Genomic DNA, 8,795 nt, shown 5'->3' on the forward strand with positions numbered 1-8,795 from the left:
GTGCCACAAATAAGTTGCACTATCATTATTAACTTTGCATCTTTTGGCATCAATGTTATGAATATGTGTATCACTACAATCGAGATCCAACAAACTATTTTCATTGGGTGTATGACCATTGAAGGTTTTATTCATGTAAACAGAACAACAATTATTCTCTGACTTTAAATGAATAACCATATTGCAATAAACATGATCAAATCATATTCATGCTCAACACAAACACCAAATAACATTTATTTAGGTTTAACACTTATCTCGAAAGTATAGGGAGTGTGTGATGATGATCATATCAATCTTGGAACTACTTCCAACAATCATCGTCACTTCCCCTGAACTAGTCTCTGTTTATTCTGTAACTCCTGTTTTGAGTTACTGATCTTAGCAACCGAACAAGTATCAAATACTCAGGGGCTACTATAAGCACTAGTAAGGTACACATCAATAACCTGTATATCAAATATACCCTTGTTCACTTTGCCATCCTTCTTATCCACCAAATATTCAGGGCATTTCCGCTTTCAGTGATCATTTCCTTTGCAGTAGAAGTACTCAGTTTCAGGCTTTGGTCCAGCTTTGGTCTTCTTCACGGGAGTGATAACTTGTTTGCCATTCTACTTGAAGTTTCCCTTTCTTTCCCTTTGCCCTTTTCTTGAAACTAGTGGTCTTGTCAATCATCAACACTTGATGCTCTTTCTTGATTTCTACCTTCGTCGATTTCAACATCACGAAGAGCTCGGGAATCGTTTTCGTCATCCCTTGCATACTATAGTTCATCACGAAGTTCTAGTAACTTAGTGATGGTGACTAGGGAATTCTGTCAATCACTATCTTATCTGGAAGATTAATTCCCACTTGATTCAAGCGATTGAAGTACCCAGACAATCTGAGCACATGCTCACTAGTTGAGCGATTCTCCTCCATCTTTTAGCTATAGAACTTGTTGGAGACTTCATATCTCTCAACTCGGGTATTTACTGGAAATATTAACTTCAACTCCTGGAACATCTCATATGGTCCATGACGTTCAAAACGTCTTTGAAGTCCTGAGTCTAAGCCGTTAAGCATGGTGCACTAAACTATCAAGTAGTCATCATATTGAGCTAGCCAAACGTTCATAACGTCTGCATCTGCTCCTGCAATAGGTCTTTCACCTAGCGGTGCATTAAGGACATAATTCTTCTGTGCAATAATGAGGATAAACCTCAGATCACGGATACAATCCGCATCATTGCTACTAACATCTTTCAACACAATTTTCTTTAGGAACATATCAAAGTAAACATATGAAAGCAACAATGCAAGCCATTGATCTACAACATAATTTGTAAAATACTACCAGGACTAAGTTCATAATAAATTTGTTGGAAATATGCCCTAGAGGCAATAATAAATTAGTTATTATTATATTTCCTTGTTCATGATAATTGTTTATTATCCATGCTATAATTGTATTGATAGGAAACTCAGATACATGTGTGGGTACATAGACAACACCATGTCCCTAGTAAGCCTCTAGTTGACTAGCTCGTTGATCAATAGATGGTTACGGTTTCTTGACCATGGACATTGGATGTCGCTGATAACAGGATCACATCATTAGCAGAATGATGTGATGGACAAGACCCAATCCTAAGCCTAGCACAAAGATCGTGTAGTTCGTATGCTAAAGCTTTTCTAATGTCAAGTATCTTTTCCTTAGACCATGAGATTGTGCAACTCCCGGATACCGTAGGAATGCTTTGGGTGTACCAAACGTCACAACGTAACTGGGTGGCTATAAAGGTGCACTACAGGTATCTCCGAAAGTGTCTGTTGGGTTGGCACGAATCGAGACTGGGATTTGTCACTCCGTGTAAACGGAGAGGTATCTCTGGGCCCACTCGGTAGGACATCATCATAATGTGCACAATGTGACCAAGGGGTTGATCACGGGATGATGTGTTACGGAACGAGTAAAGAGACTTGCCGGTAACGAGATTGAACAAGGTATCGGTATACCGACGATTGAATCTCGGGCAAGTACAATACCGTTAGACAAAGGTAATTGTATACGGGATCGATTGAGTCCTTGACATCGTGGTTCATCCAATGAGATCGTCGTGGAACATGTGGGAGCCAACATGGGTATCCAGATCCCACTGTTGGTTATTGACCGAAGAACGTCTCGGTCATGTCTGCATGGTTCCCGAACCCATAGGGTCTACACACTTAAGGTTCGATGACGCTAGGGTTATAAAGGAAGTTTGTATGTGGTTACCGAATGTTGTTCGGAGTCCCGAATGAGATCCCAGACGTCACGAGGAGTTCCGGAATGGTCCGGAGGTAAAGATTTATATATGGGAAGTCCTATTTTGGTCACTGGAAAAGTTTCGGGTTTTATCGGTAACGTACCGGGACCACCGGGAGGGTCCCGGGGGTCCACCAGGTGGGGCCACCATCCCCGGAGGGCTGCATGGGCCAAGTGTGGGAGGGGACCAGCCCCAGGTGGGCTGGTGCACCCCCCCCACAAGGGCCCAAGGCGCCTAGGGTTTGGGGGAGGGGGCGCACCCACCTAACTTGGGGTGCAAGTTTCCCCTCTCCTCCCCCCTTGGCCGCACCCTAGATGGGTTTGGGCTGGCCGCCGCCCCTAGGGGTGGAACCCTAGGTGGGGGTGCAACCCTCCCTCTCCCCCTATATATACTTGAGGGTTTTGGGGCTGCCAACAGATGAGTTTGACCTCTCCCTGGCGCAGCCCTACCTCTCTCCCTTCTCCTCTCCCGTGGTGCTTGGCGAAGCCCTGCAGGATTGCCACGCTCCTCCATCACCACCACGCCGTTGTGCTGCTGCTGGACGAAGTCTTCCTCAACCTCTCCCTCTCTCCTTGCTGGATCAAGGCATGGGAGACGTCACCGGGTTGTAGGTGTGTTGAACGCGGAGGTGCCGTCCGTTCGGCACTAGGATCTCCGGTGATTTGGATCACGACGAGTACGACTCCTTCAACCCCGTTCTCTTGAACGCTTCCGCTTAGCGATCTACAAGGGTATGTAGATGCACTCTCCTTCCCCTCATTGCTGGTTTTTCCATAGATAGATCTTGATGACACGTAGGAAAATTTTGAATTTCTGCTACGTTCCCCAACAAAATTTAAGTTCAATTAATCATATTATATAAGAACTCCCACTTAGACAGACATCTCTCTAGTCATCTAAGTGATCACGTGATCCAAATCAACTAAACCATGTCCGATCATCACGTGAGATGGAGTAGTTTTCAATGGTGAACATCACTATGTTGATCATATCTACTATATGATTCACGTTCGACCTTTCGGTCTCCGTGTTCCGAGGCCATATCTGTATATGCTAGGCTCGTCAAGTTTAACCTAAGTATTCCGCGTGTGCAACTGTTTTGCACCCGTATTTGAACGTAGAGCCTATCACACCCGATCATCACGTGGTGTCTCAGCACGAAGAACTTTCGCAACGGTGCATACTCAGGGAGAACACTTCTTGATAATTTAGTGAGAGATCATCTTAAAATGCTACCGCCAATCAAAGCAAGATAAGATGCATAAAGGATAAACATCACATGCAATCAATATAAGTGATATGATATGGCCATCATCATCTTGTGCTTGTGATCTCCATCTTCGAAGCATCGTTGTGATCGCCATCGTTACCGGCACGACACCTTGATCTCCATCGTAGCATCGTTGTCGTTACGCAATCTATTGCTTCTACAACTATCGCTACCGCTTAGTGATAAAGTAAAGCAATTATAGGGCGTTTGCATTTCATACAATAAAGCGACAACCATATGGCTCCTGCCAGTTGCCGATAACTCGGTTACAAAACATGACCATCTCATACAATAAAATATAGCATCACGTCTTGACCATATCACATCACAACATGCCCTGCAAAAACAAGTTAGACGTCCTCTACTTTGTTGTTGCAAATTTTACGTGGCTGCTACAGGTTGAGCAAGAACCGTTCTTACCTACGCATCAAAACCACAACGATAGTTCGTCAAGTTAGTGATGTTTTAACCTTCGCAAGGACCGGGCGTAGCCACACTCGGTTCAACTAAAGTTGGAGAAACAGACACCCGCCAGCCACCTGTGTGCAAAGCACGTCGGTAGAACCAGTCTCGCATAAGCGTACACGTAATGTCGGTCTGGGCCGCTTCATCCAACAATACCGCCGAACCAAAGTATGACATGCTGGTAAGCAGTATGACTTGTATCGCCCACAACTCACTTGTGTTCTACTCGTGCATATAACATCTACGCATAAAACCTGGCTCGGATGCCACTATTGGGGAACGTAGTAATTTCAAAAAAAATTCTACGCACACGCAAGATCATGGTGATGCATAGCACTGAGAGGGGGAGTGTATCTTCATACCCTTGAAGATCGTTGAGCGGAAGCGTTTATCAACGCGGTTTATGTAGTCGTACGTCTTCACGATCCGACCGATCCAAGTACCAAACGCACGGCACCTCCGAGTTCTGCACACGTTCAGCTCGATGACGTCCTCGCCTTCTCGATCCAGCAAGACGGGCAAAGTAGTAGATGAGTTCCGGCAGCACGACAGCGTGGTGATGGTGTTGGTGAAGAACAATCTCCGCAGGGCTTCGCCTAAGCACTACAGAAACGATGACGGAGGATAAATTAGAGGGGATGGGGTTGCCGGACACAGCTTGGTGTTTCTTGATGTCTCTTTGGTGCTAGCCCTACCCCTCTATTTATATGTTGAGCCTTGGGGTCGAAACTTGGAGTAAAAGCCTCCACAAAGTCGGTTTCACCCAAAAGGCAAGAGTCCTTCTCGGACTCCAGGGCCAGACGCCAGGGTTCCCGGCGTTTGGACCCAGACGCCAGGGACCCTGGCGTCTGGCCCCTGGACTCCGCAAAACTTCCTTTTGCGCTTTCCAAAAACCTTGTGGGCTTTCCCCTTTGGCCCAAATAACGTGTTCTTGTTCCCAAACATTTCGGGAAACATCCGGAACCCCTTCCGGTGAATTCCGGAACTCTTCCGGAGATCAAACACTATTATCCCATATATCAAACATTATCTCCGGACCATTCCGGAGTTCCTCGTCATGTCCATGATCTCATCCGGGTACTCCGAACAACATTCGGTTACCAACATACATAACTCATATAGTACTATATGGTCAACAAAACGTTAAGCGTGCGGACCCTACGGGTTCGAGAACTATGTAGACATGACCTAGAACTTGTTTCCGGTCAATAACCAATAGCGGGACCTGGATGCCCATATTGGCTCCCACATATTCTACGAAGATCTTTATCGGTCAAACCGCATAACAACATATGTTGTTCCCTTTGTCATCGGTATGTTACTTGCCCGAGATTCGATCGTCGGTATCCCAATACCTAGTTCAATCTCATTACCGGCAAGTCTCTTTACTCATTACGTAATGCATCATTCCGTAACTAACTCATTAGCTACATTGCTTGCAAGGCTTATAGTGATGTGCATTACTGAGAGGGCCCAGAGATACCTCTCCGACAATCGGAGTGACAAATCCTAATCTCGAAATACGCAACCTCAACATGTACCTTCGGAGACACCTGTAGAGCTCCTTTATAATCACCCAGTTACGTTGTGACGTTTGGTAGCACACAAAGTGTTCCTCCGGTAAACGGGAGTTACATAATCTCATAGTCATAGGAACATGTATAAGTCATGAAGAAAGCAATAGCAACATACTAAACGATCAAGTGCTAAGCTAACGGAATGGGTCAAGTCAATCACATCATTCTCCTAATGATGTGATCTCATTAATCAAATGACAACTCATGTCTATGTCTAGGAAACTTAACCATCTTTGATTCATGAGCTAGTCAAGTAGAGGCATACTAGTGACACTATGTTTGTCTATGTATTCACACATGTATTATGTTTCCGGTTAATACAATTCTAGCATGAATAATAAACATTTATCATGATATAAGGAAATAAATAATAACTTTATTATTGCCTCTAGGGCATATTTCCTTCAATAGGTTCAACCCATCGGGCATCTTAGTAACATATACCACAAGTTTTAAAAGTAAATACACAAGCTCGAAAGCAGAGCATGGTTGGCCAAGCAGAGGATACAATTTACCAAAGACATTATATATACCCGTGGAAAGGCTCACAAGGTTATTGAATATGAAGGACGATGTCGGATGAAATCCAACAATGGATCGGGCGATCCACAACGGAGCTGATGTGAGTATCGGTACTCAATCAGAGAAAGAAAGAATACAGAGGCATCAGATTCAAGAATCACCTGATTAGTCTGACGCTTAAATAGAAAGAAATTATGGTTTCCAAAATGAAGGATCAGAAGCAGACGCTTTGATCAAGGATGGATAAGTTGAAAACACTTAGTTGGACAATCAATAAAGGTTTGAATTGCTGAGAACCAACTCATGTCCGGAATGACGTCTGAATCGGGAAGATAATTCATAAGGATCAACTGATGATTGCGGGCATTCTCAACATTTCGAATCAACGGACCCAAAATGATAATGACAAAGGATGCGAACAAAGATTACTAGATATATGGAATTAACCATAATGCAGGAAGGTAAGAACTTCAGTAGCAATAGGCTGCTTAGGATTTTCGGAAGATCGAATGGTATTTCGAAGACTTTTGTGAAATACATGAACAACTGGGAATTGAGCGGATACTCAATAAGTGTGAGGAATTATCCGTATGGGGTATTCATGTGGCAAAGAACTGCAAGGCAGTAAGCTCAAGGATTCTTAAAAAGTTTGGAGAATAATTTGATGCATCTTGTAACAACAAAAGCAACTGGGAATGAAAGTAAGACGACAGGTGCATGTAATTCTCCATAGGGAAAACGGTTGTAGGGAATTGCAAAAGCAACGGGAACAATATCTCGAATGAACACTGAAGAGTATCTTCCGAATCTTCTGGTGTAGTTGGTGATCATCTGGACTGAAGGGGCTCTCTGGGAGAAAGTATTATCGAGAACCTAGAGTCAGAGTTAGTAAAATCGTTTACCCCGTATAGAAGAGATGTCAGACTCCCAGAGTATAGGTCGAGGAATAAAAGATCCTACTACCACCCGATGGCGACGTGGGCCCATGAGCCACACAACCAAGTTAGTAAAAATCTTTGCAATGTCTAGACTCGACTTCGGCCAAGGAGTGTGGAAGGGGGATTCCTACAGGCAGTCGGCTCTGATACCAACTTGTGACGCCCCAATTCAATCGTACACTAATCATACACACAAATGTGTACGATCAAGATCAGGGACTCACGAGAAGATATCACAACACAACTTTACAAATAAAATACATCATATAAGCATCATAATACAAGCCAGGGGCCTCGAGGGCTCGAATACAAATGCTCAATCATAGACGAGTCAGCGGAAGCAACAATATCTGAGTACAGACATAAGTAAACAAGTTTGCCTTAAGAAGGCTAGCACAAACTAGGATACATATCGAAAAAGGTGCATGCCTCCTGCCTGGGATCCTCCTAAACTACTCCTGGTTGTCGTCAGCGGCCTGCACGTAGTAATAGGCACCTCCAGTGTAGTAGGAGTCGTCGTCGACGGTGGCGTCTGGATCCTGGGCTCCAGCATCTGGTTGCGACAACCAGGAAGAAAGGAAAGGGGGCGAAAAGGGGGAGAAAAGCAACCGTGAGTACTCATCCAAAGTACTCGCAAGCAAGGATCTACACTACATATGCATGGGTATATGTGTAAAGAGACAATATTGGTGGACTGAACTGCAGAATGCCAGAATAAGAGGGGGATAGCTAGTTCTATCGAAGATTACGCTTCTGGCAGCCTCCATCTTGCAGCATGTAGAAGAGAGTAGATTGAAGTCCTCCAAGTAGCATCGCGTAGCATAATCCTACCCGGCGATCCTCCCCTCGTCGCCCTTTGGAAAAGCGATCACCGGGTTGTCTGTGGAACTTGTCTGGGTGTGTTTTATTAATTATCCGGTTCTAGTTGTCATAAGGTCAAGGTACAACTACGGGTCGTCCTTTTACCGAGGGACACGGCTATTCGAATAGATAAACTTCCCTGCAGGAGTGCACCACATAACCCAACACGCTCGATCCCATTTGGCCGGACACACTTTTCTGAGTCATGCCCGACCTCGGAAGATCAACACGTCGCAGCCCCACCTAGACATAACAGAGAGGTCTGCACGCCGATCTAACTCCTATGCACGCAGGGGTCTGGGCCCATCGCCCATTGCACACCTGCACGTTGCGTACGCGGCCAGAAGCAGAACTAGCCCCCTTAATACAAGAGCAGGCTTATGTTCCAATCCGGCGCGCGCCGCTCAGTCGCTGACGTCACGAAGGCTTCGGCTGATACCACGATGTCGAGTGCCCATATCTTTCCCGCGTAGTTGGTTAGTGCGTATAGGCCAGTGGCCAGACTCAGATCAAATACCAATATCTCGTTAAGCGTGTTATTATGAAGTAACCGCGAACGCCGACCAGGGCCAGGCCCACCTCTCACCTAGGTGGTCTCAACCTGCCGTGTTGCTCTGCCTCAGAGTAACAGTCGGGGGCCGTCAGGAACCCAGGCCCACCTCTATCGGGATGGAGCCAACTGTCCTTCCAGCCCCCACATCGGAATTACGTGCGGGTACTCAATGAGCCAACCCGACTTTAGTCATCACCTGAATAGTATGTATGTATAGTATATCCGTGATCACCTCCCGAGTAATCACGGCCCGATAGTATAGCATGGCAGACTAACAAGAATGTAGGGCCACTAATGGTAAACTAGCATCCTATACTA

This window comes from Triticum aestivum, chromosome 1B, assembly GCF_018294505.1.
Source record: "Triticum aestivum cultivar Chinese Spring chromosome 1B, IWGSC CS RefSeq v2.1, whole genome shotgun sequence".
In the NCBI taxonomy this organism is placed as follows: Eukaryota; Viridiplantae; Streptophyta; class Magnoliopsida; order Poales; family Poaceae; genus Triticum; species Triticum aestivum.